Source organism: Sapajus apella, unplaced genomic scaffold (assembly GCF_009761245.1).
Source record: "Sapajus apella isolate SASKATOON/1434 unplaced genomic scaffold, GSC_monkey_1.0 scaffold32, whole genome shotgun sequence".
In the NCBI taxonomy this organism is placed as follows: Eukaryota; Metazoa; Chordata; class Mammalia; order Primates; family Cebidae; genus Sapajus; species Sapajus apella.
This window is the reverse complement of record NW_022436972.1, coordinates 10,663,539-10,679,327: the sequence shown is the minus strand read 5'-3', so window position 1 is coordinate 10,679,327 and position 15,789 is coordinate 10,663,539. Positions and strand designations below refer to the sequence as shown.

Genomic DNA, 15,789 nt, shown 5'->3' with positions numbered 1-15,789 from the left:
TAACTTCAAACAATACTATGAGGCTACAGTAAACAAAACACCACAGAACGGGTACAAAAACAGATATATAGATCAATGGAACAGAATAGAGAAACCAAAAATAAAGCCACATGCTTACAGCCATCTGATCTGCAACAAAGTTGACAAAAGTAAGCAACAGGGAAAGGACACCTTAGTCAATAAATGATGATGGGACAGCTGGCTAGGCAAATGCAGAAGAATAAAACTGGATCCCTACCTTTCACCATATATAAACATTAATTCAAGATGTATTAAAGATTTAAATGTAAGACCTCAAGCTACAAGAATCCTAGAAGAAAATCTAAGAAATACTATTCTGAACAACAGCCTTGGTAATTTATGACTAAGTCCTCAAAAGCAATTCCAACAAAAACAAAAAATTGACAAGTGAAACCTAATTAAACTAAAAAGCTGCTGCACAGAAAAAGAAACTGTCAACAGAGCAAACAGACAACCTACAACTTGGGAGAACAAATTCACAAACTATGCATCCAACAAAGGTCTAATATCCAGAATCTGTAAGGAACTCAAAAATTCAACAAGCAGAAAACAAATAACTCCACAAAAAAATGGGCAAAAGACATAAACAGATACTTCTCAAAAGAAGACATATGAGTAGCCAACAAACAAACAAACAAAAATGCTCCACATCACTACATAATCATCTCAGAAATGCAAATCAAAACCACAATGAGATATCATCTCACACCAGCCAGGATGGCCTTTATTAAATAGTCAAAAAATAATATACTGGTGAGACTGTTGTGAAAAACAGATGTTTTTACATTGTTGGTGGGAATGTAAATTAGTTTAGCCCAATGTAGAAAGCAGTTTGGAGATTCTCAAAGAACTTAAAGCAGACTCATCCAACCCAGCAATCCCATTATTGGGTATACATGCAAAAGAAAAATAATCATTCTACACATACACTCTTATGTTCATTGCTGTACTATTCAGAATTTCAAAGACATGCTATCAATATATGTGCTCATCAACAATGGATTGGATAAAGAAAATATGGTACATATATACCATGGATTAGTACACAGCCATAAAAAGGAATGAAATCATATCATTCACAGCCACATGGACGCAGCTAGAGGCCATAATCTAAGTAAATCAACACAGAAACAGAAAATCAAAGACACCATGTTCTCACTTATAAGTGAGAGCTAAACACTGGGTACTAGTGGACATAAAGATAGCAACAATAGACACTAAGGACTAATGGAGTAGGGAGAGAAGATGAGGAGAAAGGGTTGAAAAACTCACTGTTGGGTACTATGCTCACTATCTGAATGATGGGATTGTTCATATCCTAAACCTCATCATCACACAATATATCCATGTCACAAACCTGCACATGTACCCCCAAATCTAAAATAAAAGTTGAAATTATTAAAAATAAATAAATGGGATTTAAAAATCATAGTTATCAGTGCTATGTTAAATGCATAGAGAAAAGATTTGAAGGAAATATGGTAAAATAGCAGAAGTCGGAAAAATGCATAGATAGCAGGGAGCCCCAAGCTACATAGGGAACAGGGTGTTAGAGCTTGATTAGGTTGAGAAATGTGTGACAACCAATATTGAGTGTTGGACCCCACGAAGGCTGAGGAGGACGTCTCCACATAAATGGTGGCTGTCCACACCTCCTCCATAGCTCCTCCACAAACAGGAGGTGTGGACGGCTGGTAAAGGATATTAGATCCTGAGCAGGGAAAAGAGGGCATCCATGTTGAGTAGCAGCTCAGCTCAGGGTGTTGGTGCCCCACAATGGCTGAGGAGGGCATCCTCAATGGGATGGGGCAGCCATGGTAGCAATGGGACACAGAAGCCAGCCAAATATGAGATAATTTGATCATCAAGTTAAATAATGATAGTCATGGATTATAACCCACTGCATAAAAGAGGAAAACAAGAAATCCAATCTGTCATAAATATCAAAAAGAATAAACTGAAAGTTTTATAAAGAATGGGATATTTTCAGCTTCGAAATATTTATTAATTTCAAAAGAAAAAAGTAACTTTTTAGAAGAGAATTCTGTAGACACCACTTTAATCAGGTGAACAACTTCAGCATCATCAGTAATAGGACAAATTGAAACCTTGTGCCACCTAACAGAATGCAGTGAGAACACATTTCTGTGGTATTCCTGCCAAAGATGCATCACCTGAACGTAATTATGAAGAAATATCAGGAAATTCAACTGCAAGAACATTCTACAAAATAACCAGACAGTGATCTTCAAAGGTCAAAATCATCGAAGTCAAAAAAAGACTGAGGAAATGTTCAAGACTGAAGCCAACTCAAGACTGACAACAAGATGCAACACCTGATTCTGAACTGGAGCTTTTTTTTACAAAAGACCTCACTTGGGAAAACTGGCAAGACTCAAACGAGGTCTAAGGAGTAGAAAGTACGAATAATTCAATGCTAATTCCCAGAATTTTATTATCATATTGTGCTTATGTAAGAGAATGTCCTTGTTTGAAAGCTATTCACACAAAGTATTTTGGGGTTCTGGGGCATCATAGTGAAAACCTGTAAATCGTTCAAGGCAAAAAAAAAAGGTATACTATATTTGAAACTCCTCTTAAGTTTGAATTACATAAAAATAGTTTTAAATAAATTTAAAATTGAAAGGAAACAATTATAAGTAAAAAGTTTAAATGATTTTTAAAAGTCATATCCTTTGACCCATAAATTTCACTTCTGATAGTCTACTTAAGGAAATTATTCAAAATACATGCCTACCTCCAATACCCTGGCACATCTATTCACCCTTCAGGTTTTAGCGCCAGGTTATTTCCTCAGCAAAATTTTCATGACTTCACCAGCCCAGATCTGAAGCTCTCATCAAACAATCTCACATTGACCTTTGTGGTCTTTATCACAGTTTATATTACCTATTTGTGCAAACATTAATGATTCCTCCTCCTTGAAGTCAAGGACCAGGTTTGCCATGCTCACCTTTGTATCGTCAGTATCCAGCAGACAGCAAGTACTCAATAAGTATAAACAAATATGTCATAAATGGATGAATAAATTAAAATAGATCAATGGATAGATGGATAAGTAGATGCATAGACAGATAATAAGAAATGTAAGAGTTCTCAGTTAATGGCTATAGCTGTCATTCAGATCTATCCCTGGGACCTAACATTAAAAAGGTCCTGTTGACCAGAAGAGATAAAGAAGTGAGAAGAGCTGAGCAAAGAAACACATTTAATAATCAGTATGGAACCTACCAGGAAATACTGGGGCATATGCATTCCAGCCAGAGGGGGATATACTTTTTATTTTTGTAGCCAGAGTGTCTTATTTTCCTATTCGAAGACCACCGAAGTATTCCCAGGCCCTCTTGTAAATCTAAGAATTCACATATTGGTGAGAATAGCTGGATATTCAAGATATTTTTGTAATTGCTTTTTTTAATCCTCTTTTGTACATTTAATAATGTTGAGCAAACAATGAAATGTTGTACCGATGGTTTAATGAGGAAGGAGAAAGACCCCAATTTCTGGGCAGAGAACTCTTTTCCCTCTTTGTGGAAGGCCCTATTGAAATGTAGATCAAGGCTTTTAGACAAAGTTTTGTCTCTGTTATTGTATCTGATTTTAGGATCCAAAAAAAATTTTTCCAATTGATGCCTTTCCTTCTGGAATTGTAAGTGAACATAATAATAGCACCTGTTTATACATGAAGTTTATATATGAAGTACTGTTTATACATACAGAGAACATACCATTGACTTTCTCAATGTTAAGCTAATATTGCCTAATGAATATATGATCTATGGAGAAAACCCTGTAGTTGTACCTGCCAATGCTGTCTGTTTGTTGGAGAATAAATTTTGAATGTTTTCTCCTCACAAACAAAAAAAGCCATCTAAAGAGAGGGTGTTACCTGTCTTTATTCTGGAGAGTGGGAGAACAAAGGTATGAATACATAGGGCAATGTTTTCAACTAAGGGTATATGCTACAACCCTCTTTGGAACTTGTAAAAATGCAGATGTTTGGAACAAACTTATGAAAATAGGGATTCGGTGAGTGAATCTGAAAATTCATATTTTAAAATTCTGGAGGTGTTCCTGATAATCCTTCTGATTGAAGACAAATACAGGGATGGCTGGAAAGAGTGGTACATGCTGATAGTCCCAGCTAGTTAGGAGGCTGAGGCAGGAGGATCACTTGAGCCCAAGAATTGAAGACCAGCCTGGGTGATATGAGATTCCATCTCACACAACACACACACACACACACACACACACACACACACACACACACACACACACACTAAATAGAAAATGAAAATTTTTCTACTTGAATTATTTAGTCTAACATTTCATGTCCTCATTTTGCTTTTAGCTTAGAAAATATTACTGGGCATAATATTTATTTACTATTTAAAAAGGAAAGTCTGATATATAAGCATATCAGAGACAGAGCAAAAACTCTGATCTAGCCCCTAAACAGATACAGCTGACTCTAAGGGAAAAAAAAAAAAAAACATAAGCAATAAGAAAAAGCTGCTTCTCTTAGAACGCAAGGGGACCTTAGATCATTTAAGACCCAGACCCCTAAAAGAAATAACACAAAAGAAGAGAGAGACTTTTACTGTCTTCCCCCTCTCCACCCTAAATCATCATACCCTGAGGGAACTGGGCTGTAGAAAAAATTTAACTCTGGAGCACATTCTTCCAAGAGTGAGATAAATTATCAGCAGGCCAGTAGGGTTTGGGCAGCAGCCCCAGAAGCTACCAAGCCATGCCAAGGATAGAACAAAGCACCCAGAGGCGTGGCACAAAGCCATGAAATGCTGAGCTCCTGGGAAGCACTCCCTGGGGGCAATAGGAACACTTAGGAGAACTGTTGCTTTCCTTCAGCTGAAGGGGGCTAGAGTCAGAGTGATCCATGGCATAGGTGTTCAACAAAAGAATCTGTGAAATGTTTCCAGGAAGGAAATCCATGTTTTCCTATCCCATATATAGGAAAAAATTTTTGAATGGTGTATTCGTGTCACATAATCTATGTTTGCACTAGAATCATGCAAAAATGCTTCATTTCGTTTTTGTCAAAGACCCTGTTTATCTGAATAATAAGTCAGACTTAAGACTTTACTTTTCAGATAACAAATAGCACGCCATACGAGATTTTCTTCATTAAAATCAAAATAAGGTGATGAAGTGTTGGACTAAATAATTCAAGTAGAAAACTTTTAATCTTTTATTTGGTTACCCATTTCAATTTGAGCTGTACAATCTAAGTTTTCTACTACCCAAGTACTTTGGTCATGGTTGTTTTCAACAAAGCACTAACATCTTTGAATTTTCACTTCTCTAACGTTTCAGAAATAGTTCAAACTACTTTAAAGTGAGAGGGGTATTCCTAGGTATTTTATTCTCTTTGTAGCAATTGTGAATGAGAATTCACTCATGATTTGGCTCTCTGTTTGTCTATTATTGGTGTATAGGAATGCTTGTAATTTTTGCACATTGATTTTGTATCCTGAGAGTTTGCTGAAGTTGCTTATCAGCTTAAGGAGACTTTGGGCTGCGATGGTGAGGTTTTCTAAATATACAATTATGTCATATGCAAACAAAGACAATTTGACTTCCTCTCTTCCTATTTGAATGCCCTTTATTTCTTTCTCTTGCCTGATTGCCCTGGCCAGAACTTCCAAAGTAGGTGAAGGATATGAATACTTCTCAAAAGACGACATTTATGTGGCCAACAAACATATGAAAAAAAGCTCATCATCACAGGTCGTTACAGAAATGCAAATCAAAACCACAATGAGATACCATCTCACGCCAGTTAGAATGGTGATCATTAAAAAGTCAGGAAAGAACAGATGCTGGTGAGGATATGGAGAAATAGAAATGCTTTTACACTATTGGTGTGAGTGTGAATTAGTTCAACCATTGTTAAAGACAGTGTGGCAATTCCTCAAGGATCTAGAAACAGAAATACCATTTGACCCAGCAACCCATTACTGGGTATATACCCAAAGGATTATAAATCATTGTACTATGAAGACACCTGCACATGTATGTTTATTGCAGCACTGTTCACAATAGTGAAGACTTAGAACCAACCCAAGTGCCCATCAATGATAGACTGGATAAAGAAAATGTGGAACACATACACCACGGAATACCATGCAGCCATAAAAAAGGATGAGTTCATGTCCTTTGCAGACACATGGATGAAGCTGGAAACCATCATCTTCATTTTCCCACCCCTCATTCCCTCCCCAACCCACTCCAATCTGGTTTCCATCCCCTCTACTGCACCAAAACCACTCTCCCTAAAGTCAGTGAGCTCCATCTCCCACGGGTTTTACTTCTCTGAAGAATTTTTTACTGCTGGCTGGGTGCAGTGGCTCAAGCCTGTAATCCCAGCACTTTGGGAGGCCTAGGTGGGTGGATAGCCTGAGGTCAGGAGTTTGAGACCAGCCTGGCCAACATGGTGAAATACCGTCTCTATAAAATAAATAAATAAATAAATGCAAAAAATTAGCTGGGCGTGGTGGTGGGTGCCAGTAATCCCAGCTACTCAGGAGGCTGAGGCAGGTTTTTAATCTTCCTTGGGGATGGCCTCAGCTGAGGAGAATTATTACCTTGCCAAGATGGCACCTCCTTTTGGAGAAGCTAGCCTGCAATGACTGGTCATGATGGAGGTATAAAGGCCTTGCCCTGCAGCCCGACTCATGATAACACTGAGGGGCCACTGAAGCCCCAAGTTCATCATGGGTTCAGCTGAAGCTTTTGTCCTCTGCCTTACAGTATCTCCTACTCTCCCTTCCTCAGGGGCAATGCCAAGGGTACTCCCTAATAAATGTCCTGCACCCTAACCCTAATTTTCCTAAGTCTGCTTCCTGAAGACCCCAACTTAAGAAAGTTTCCCAATGGCAAGTGGAATGCTTGCATCCTAAATAGTCTGAGCCCATTGTTGGAAACGACCAAACAGAGATAGGACTGTTATTTTGAATGTCACAGAAAAGACGCATATATTGGATGTCTTCTAATGTTCTAATGTTCCTTTCAATGTAAGATTTTATCATTTGGTTTTGAATACTGGAAATTATATAATTAATGTTTTATTTACAGAGTACTTTATAGGTTATACATATCATCTCATTCAAGCCTCCCCAAAACTAAATGAAGTAGGTGAAGTATTAGCCCCATTTTACAGAGGAGAAAACAGAGGCTCAGAACATTATTTGGTTAAAGATTACATATTTATTAAATAAAGGATCTAATACTTCAACCAAACTCTTCTCACATTTCACTCTATAACCAAGATTTCTTTCACCATATCAATTATGTGAAAGAACTACAGGTTTTTATAAAAAATACTATATAACCAAAAATGATATTAAACTTTTAATTTGCTTTGCTATTGCCAGTATTTTTTAATGAATTTTTTTAAAATCATTGAAAATGCAGCTGTATTTCTATTTGCCAGATCTAAGAAATTCCATCCAAGAATTCTGATGGGATCTTTGAGATTTACAGGATTTCTTTATTATTTCATTTGATTCTACATGAGAGTCTGCTTTTCTGCTCAGTTGTATGGAAATGTTCTATGATATACACCCGGTAGTACACATTTCTTTGCCTCCAGACTGCTAGGACCAAAGCCAGAGATCCCTTAGCAAACTTTCGCATGTTAACAAGAACATTACAATAGCAGATGAAGGAAGCTTTGTACAAAATATTTCTGAAATAAAATGTTAACAGGTAGAATCTACTCAAGCAACCACCAAACCAGACAAAGGAAAGACTAGCCCTTCAGGTTGCTGGAACTTGAGATTTTGTGGTAGAAAAACTTAAACAAAGGCTAGACAAGTGCTCTGCTATCATCTTCGGAGTTGCATTAGATTATCAGAATAGGTGGAAGACTGAACTATACTCTGTAGAGAGACAAAAGCATCTTCCCCTGGCTCCCAACTATGTCCTTCGACACAATAGTATAAACCAAATTAACCTTACAAGAGCAACATGTATCCAGAAGTTTTCATAGACTCTAACCAGAACACATGAGCCTTTCCATCAAAGACTATTTCATACTTCATTTTATGGAATTCCCTTGGGGGATCCCAGAAGGGAAGAGACTTTGTAGTTATAAAATCCAAGTGTACCTTGTTACCGCTTTTCGTCTTCCAGGTAACAATGAGAGTTTAGTATGCACCAAATCAAGTGAAGGGCTTTGCATATATTATTTCAATGAACCCTAGCTTCAGTTTTGAGTTTGCTATAAATATGTCCTTTACGCAAATGAAAAAAATTGAAGCTCACTTTTCCTACCATCACTTGGCTTGTAAGTGACAGAGCTAGTGTTTGGCTTTCTCTAGCATCTGAGCTCTTTAACAGCTCCACACTGTCTTTTCTGAGTCCTTCAAAAAGAAAAACATTTAGTCATCTGAACGTTCCACAAAACGTAGTACAAAATTGTAGATTGTGCTATGCAATCTGCAGATTATGTTAAAACTGAGTAAAATCCACCAAGTTCAGCAGCAAGAACTCTAGCTGAACAGAATATATGGGATCTTTACAACTCTACTGTGTATATGGCAACGTGGGCTATAGTGTAGACAGGGGATATTGCCGGGAATCCTACTCTGACCAGTGCTCTTGCCCACTCAAGATTTAAGGAGTCAAAGGAAATACCTCTAATTGACAGACTTTTGAGTTTTCTTGAAAAGCAAAAGACAATTAGTTATTTTACAGGGCCACAAGTTACAGGAATAATCAAAATGCAGTTTCTAGGATTCTAGAGGCCAAAGAAGAAGCAGAAAAACAGAACAGTTTCTGTCAGGAGCCAGTTATTGGAAATATATTCGACATAGAGAATAAAGACTATTACAGAAACACAGGGCATAAAATATTATATCCCATTCAAGGGATCTAAAGTTTCAAATAACGAAGTTGAAGGCTCTGTATAACAAAATATTTTTGTACGTGGTCTAAAAGAACAAAATATGATCATATTACTATGTCCTTCCAGTTCTGCAAACTACCATAGCTCTGCTGAATACTATTGTGCCAAGTAATTGCAGATAAGATTCAGAGAACCAGTTCTCAGTTTCTCCAACAAGTCACCGAAAACCATAACATGATTATTACAAATACAGGAAAGAACAATACTCATGCTTATAAAAGAGAAAATGTATGAATAAAAGACCAGGCCAGATTATGAAGACAGTGAAATGACTCTTTATGATAACTTAATGGTGAGTACACATTGTTATACATTTGTCCAAACCTACAGAATGTACAACAAACACCAAGAGTGAACCCTTATGTAAATTATGGACTTTTGCTGATAATGAGGTATCAATGGTTCATCAATTGTAATAAACACCCCACTCTGGTGCCAAATGTTGATGGTGAGGGTGGCTATGCATGGATGGCAGGGGGTAGAAAGAATATGGAACTCTACTCTCTGCTGAATTTTGTTGTCAACCTAAAACTTCTAAAAAAAAAAAAAAGTCTTTAAAAGAAAAAGACTAGCCCAGAGGTCACATGACTGAGGCTGGGAGACCCATAGAGGTCCACAGACAGCATCTTGGTCCACAGACAACACAGAAACAGAGAATGAGTAAACCAAACTCCACAGGTCTACCCTGCTATGTTCCAGTCATTTGTTCCATTATGCCAAAATAATCACAGAATATTTGCAATCCTCTGCTCCTCGTACTCCTCATGCTGTTTGCACAGAGCTACTTTTAAAAACATATTATAAGTGTGTCTAACTTATTTCATTTACTTATTTTTTAATTAATTTATTTATTTTTGTAGAAATAGTGTCTCACTCTATTGCCCAGACTCAGTGGGTTGGTGCCATCATAGCTCACTGTAGTCTGAAACTTGAGCTCAAGCGATCCTCCCACCTCAGCCTCTCAAAGTGCTAGGATTACGGGCAAGAGCCACCACATCTGGGGGTAGGGTGTCTATTTTAAAAGGAAATATTCACAAAGTAATGAGTTAGTAAAATCCATTATTGAACAGTTTAGTTGCAAAATTAATAGTTACTGATGTTCAAGCTACAAAACTGTTCTATAATATTTCCTTTTTTGCAGTAAAATTCAGCATTGCAAGCAGTAATTTTAGCACTTATAAAAAGTATTCAAAGCTGTGTGATGGGTACATGAAGAATCATTAAAATTATTATCTACTTCTGTATCTGTTTGAAATTCTCTTTGATATAAAGGTTTTCTTTAAAAAACTCCTCAGTAAAATCTGCTTAATGTAACAGCAACTCTACATAACATAACTTGATTGCTTTGCTATCAAACTGTTATTATAGTCATAGAAAAATATTCTGTATTCTATAACACCATCATCGGAAAACATAGCATAGTATTTAAGGATTGGAGTTCAGAAATCAGACTGCCAAGCTGCATTCCACATACTTTACTTCTTAGCTGTTATAACCTTGGAAATGTTATTTTGCTTAAGCTCCAATTTCCCCACCCAGAAAGGGAATAACATCACCATAAAGCCGTTATGAGAATCAAGTGGCATAAAATGTGTGTAAAGTCACAGCGCAATGTCTGGCTCATAATAGGTGTTCAATAAATATAAGCTACTATTAATATTGCAAGGTTCTCATAGATATAATTCCTCTAAAATTAAAAGAAGCAGTGAAGCCAATAAAGAGTTCTAATCTACAGATGGGGAACAAGTGCAGAGAGTCACAATTCAGAAATTAAAAAACATTTCCCCATTCTAGGGTATTCCTAAATTATTCCTAATTATTGTGAAGGAATATATGTATACAAATATACATAATACATATATTCCTTCATATCAGAATACATTTATTAGAATATCTTCTAAGTTAGAATATATTTATTAAATTAGAATTTAGAATTTATGAAGAATTTACAAAAATAAAAGAAATTGCAAAATCCTAGCATAGTCTTTTAACACTAAATAATCCAAAGAAAGTTTGCCATTGACTTAATCAATCAGTTGTCAAGTCTGCTTTGGCTTTTCTTATCAGGCCTTCTGCTGGCACCTCCTCTGTGGCCTGTCTCACGCTTAGCCAGAGATATGTAAGTTATCTGGATTCTCTCACAGTTTTCCCTGCAGGGATACATGGAGAACTTTAGCAAGGCCCTCCATGGCTATCTCATTTCCTAGATCTCCCTGTTAAATTTCAGGCTTGTCTACCAGTCCATTGTTTGCCACGACCAGGACTATAACTTCACACTATCCAAACAGCTAGTCTTTTCCTTTCATTTGCCACAAAGGTTGCTATTTCTACTGACAACACCAGTGGATGTAAGGTTTTTCCACACTGTGCTCTAAATCAAATGACCCCCCTTTGGCAGGGAAGCTGCTGGTTTTCATGTTCAGCAGTGCCCTCATAAACTTCTCAATAGATCCAAGATGGATCTATTGAGAAGTTTATGAGGTGGGGTACAGGGGACAGAGATGGGAGTGGGGTACAGGGGACAGGGATGGGAGAAGTCCCAGAAAACAATGCCATAGACTCCCCTGCTCCTATTAACCTACATTCAGCATTTTTTCTGTGAATAATTGCTTCTCAATTTGTTGTATGCCTTTGGTGAATTTCAAGAGCCCTGAAATGGTTGTTTTTGACAATATTGTCAAGTTTTATTATTGTATAATATTTTATCAGAAAAAAATGAAAACATACAATGTTTTAACACAAAGGTAAATAGTAAGACATGTTCTAAATCGTCGAACTGGTAGCCATTATTATTAGTGTTTGGTTTTGTAGACAACAATTATGTGTCAAATAAAATGTTCATCCAATCTCAATGCAATATTGGCCCTTGTCTATATAGTGTTTTTATGAGGTGTTACATTATCTAATGTTTAAATTATTCAAGTTCCTTAAAATGTAAGGATTCCAAAAGTTGGTACTAAACAATAATTCATAATTTAAAAACTCCTATATCTCAAAAACGTGTCTTTTCTAACAGACCATTAGTACTATTGTTTTTAAAAAAGCAGGATTCTAGACACATGTTATTAGGAGGAATGTATGATGATTGGATAAAATTAAATATCTCTGTGAACATAATTATAAGGAACCAGGTTGAGACTTGAAAAATAAATATATTTGACTGCAGAATCCAGAGTTATAAAAAATATCTGTACTCTGCTGGAGATGCTCTCTTTAGACAAAATTGTCAAAAAGGAACTTCACCGGGATTAAGTGCAAGCCTGTGTGTGCACATTCAGGGTGCACTAAACTGTAGTTCAGCCAATCCTTTTATTTTCCAATCCATTGTTCACCCTGATCACAGTCCAAGTAATCACAAGATCAACCCATAACATAATTAAAGCAACCTAAATTAATGGATCATCTATACCCAATCTCATTCATTTTGAACATGACATAATTACAACTTACAGCTTTCTCTTTGTATTAGAGTAGGTAGCTGTTAGAACTTAAGCACAATTAGCTGAAAGGAACTAGAAGATGCAATAAGTGTGATAGTATGTTATGAACTGCTTCCATGTAATTTTCTGATTTTTGAATGAATAACATAATTTAAATGAATGTGTTCACATAATGATCGGCCAACAATTTGGATGGTCTTAATAAAGTGACAACCTGCAAGAAAAGGCAAAAGAGGTTTTACAACTCCTCACTGCTTTGGAAGGAAGTCTAGAAAGCTACCAAAATTGCAATAACTTCACGGGAACCAAAAAAAAAAAAAAAAGTAATGATTTTTCAGTCTGAAATTGCACCCTACATTCTCAATATAGCAAAATTGGTGTTTAAAAGTGTTTTCTTTTTTTTTCAAATAAACATATTGCAAGTTTCAAAATGAGCGAACAGAAAGATGCAGAGCAATGGAGAAAATATTCTTTCATGAAGAAAATCCAGCACATTACAATGACGCCCTCTGCTGTGATTTTTGATACTACACCAAATAGCGTCATTTCCAATAGTGTCTCATTGTCTTTGCAGTGCCAATACTTCCAGAAAGCTTTGAGGAAAAAATGACTTCAATCCTTCTATAAAGTTAGTCATCTCCAGGATCTTTTAAAAATTGAAGTGACTGATTTTGGGTAATGTTATTCTGAACACAGTGTTTGAGCCACATAAACCTCAGTAAATCCCTTAGTGACAGCATTATTTATTTAAGAACATATTTTCATTTATCTTGTATTCTATTTAATAGTTCCAAAAGGAGATGGTATTCATGCCAATGGTTTCCATAACAATAATTGCCCACTCAAGTCTATAGCCAAAAAAAATTTGTTTTTACTTAGAAATTTTGCGTCTCAAAAGACCATTCTACTAAAGTGTCTCCGTTTCCCAGGAAAAGATATCAAGAAGCCCAGAAAATTAACCCCAAAACTCATATGAGACTAAAACCAATGCCATTTGAATATCATTTCTTAATTGCCAAAAGCCGATGTGGGTTTATACGGAAGTGAATAAAGCCTATTTTGCAGGATACCTTCTAAGTAAGTGTTAGGAGCAGACAGGAGTATTTCAGGTGGGAAGGAGAAGTCAGATTGCAATGTGGAAACATTTCTATGTAAGCATTTCTGGTCAATTGCATCAAGATAGCTTAAGGGATAGAAAAGAGACTTGAACCTCTAACACCAAGTAAATTGTAATGATTTATTTTCCTAAGTTAAATCTTTCATGCCTGTTTCATTTTTTTGTCCTTTCTCTTAAAGAGGGCCACACACACAAAAAATGTATGAAGTTCAGGACCGACAAAATCTGAATTGGCTGTTAGACAGTACAATACTACCCAGTACAATCCTGCCCAGAATATGTTATTTTACTTTTCCTGGGGTCATCTTATATTAATAGAAATTATTTTAGTGGCAATTTTGAAACCAAGGCTAAATCATAGCTTTAAAATGCATTGGCAAAATACTTTATATAATTAAGGGAAAGAAGGAGAACTAATACCTGCCCAACAGTGAAGCCATCCAGCATTCAGTAGCCTCTGGCTGTTGATATCTACGTAGGGTTTAAAAATACTGGCTTTGGAGTCAGGCAATCCTGGATTTCCATTCTGAATCCATCATTCCACATCTGTGCCACCTTTGGTGAGTCACTCAAGCCCTGCAAATAGGAGGCATTCAATAACTATTTGTTGAACAAATGAATAAATAATGCATCAACCCCACACACTATCCAGAAAACTTTATCAAACATAGTAGTTCAATTTCCCTATATTTTAAAAACTATTTGTTGCATATCTCTTAGGGAAAAATTTTTAACAAAAGGGTAGGAGGGGATGCAAGAGTTTAAGCAAAGTGTTGTTTGGGTTCAAAGAGTACCTATATTTGGTTGAAGAGATTGGGAAAGGTTTCATGGAGCAAACAACACTTAAGGAAAAGCCATGAAAGATTATTAGAATTAGATCTGGGTGATGGGGAAGATAAGCAGGCTGGAAGCATTTCAGGCTGAGGAAACAACACCATAAGCCAAGATCCAAAGATGAAAAAACGCAGGGAGTATGTGTTCAGGAAACAGTCAGCAGCCCCACTGGCTTGTGGTAAGAGAATTCATGGGAGACTGGACTGGAAGCTGTTCAGGGTCATATCACCACTTCAGTTACTGATTCTCCCCATTTTAGAGATGCTCACAACTTCCCTGTAAGTGAAGGTTCACCCAGCCACCATTATAAGTTACACTTGACTTTCTTTACAGACAGTGCCTTTATTTAACTAGTACAAAGAAGTATAGGACTTAGCAAACAATTAAAAAACTATAATTAAACTATTCTAGTTCCAGTGTTGAAAGGGGATTTTTTTTTTTTTAATTTCAAGTTTTTGTCAAAGTATGGGTTATCTGTAACTTTTTTGATTACTGACTTCTCTCACATAGAGATCATTTGAATTTCAAGGTTTATGTTGAAGCCACTGATTGGAAGTCTGAAAGGGAAGGAAGCATAATGGGCACTGGGTTAACAACATAAATTTTGCTCTTGGTCATCAGAAGGGAAAATGTTCTCCAGGCAAATTTCAACAAAGTTGGATAAGTAAATGAAAGAAATGCCATTCTAGTTGATACAATATAAAAAGCAACTGCCTTGGGTCAAACTTCAGTTTCAAGTTGTCCTCTGACATTTGTCTGTAGTGTGGTCTTGGGCAATGCATCTAACCTCTTTATGCCTTGATTTCCACGTGTATAAAATGAGAAGTACAATCATAATAATAAAACTTGTCAGCAGTATATTGTATTACTATCCACCTGCGGGAGGAGTATGTATTTTCACTCCACTGTCTTTGGACCCGGCCACGTTTTGTCCCGTGGAATGTGACATTTGTCACTCCTTTTATTATGAGAACAGCATTCTCCTAAGACGGTTCCTCTTTCAGCCTACATTCTAGAACAAAGAGGACACGGGAAGCAGAGATGCAGCTCATCCACAGCGTACATAAAACCTAAATTATAAATAAACTTTGTCATTGTAAGCCACTAAGCTTTGTGGGTTGTTCCTGCTGCAAAGCCAAGTAATATACTGTGCTACCCATCTCACATATTTGTCTTAAGTGGAGTTTTAAAATGTTTTAAAGCAGTTCATAATGTTCTATGCTCATCTATGTCTCAAACCAGTTCCTTCTCTCACCATAGATTGTTACAGAAAAGTTAGGAACAGCACTATGTGAGACAGTAAGTGGGAATACCTACTTTCAAAGCTGCACCTCCCTCTCCTGCCCTTCTGCCATTGGCCCCCAAATTTGTTGCTACTGCCCCATTAGGATTAACAGATTTTTTTAGATTAAAAAGTCTAAAAAAGA

At 36.6% G+C, this 15,789-nt stretch overlaps 1 long non-coding RNA gene across 1 annotated transcript in view; it reads right to left on the bottom strand.

Annotated features, from left to right (window-relative positions):
* Positions 1-15,789, bottom strand: part of LOC116562325 — a 260,951-nt gene that overhangs the window by 203,844 nt on the left and 41,318 nt on the right. The window contains exon 2 of the long non-coding RNA XR_004273876.1: positions 13,949-14,104. This is a non-coding gene — a long non-coding RNA (uncharacterized LOC116562325). The remainder of the gene's footprint in view (positions 1-13,948; positions 14,105-15,789) is intronic.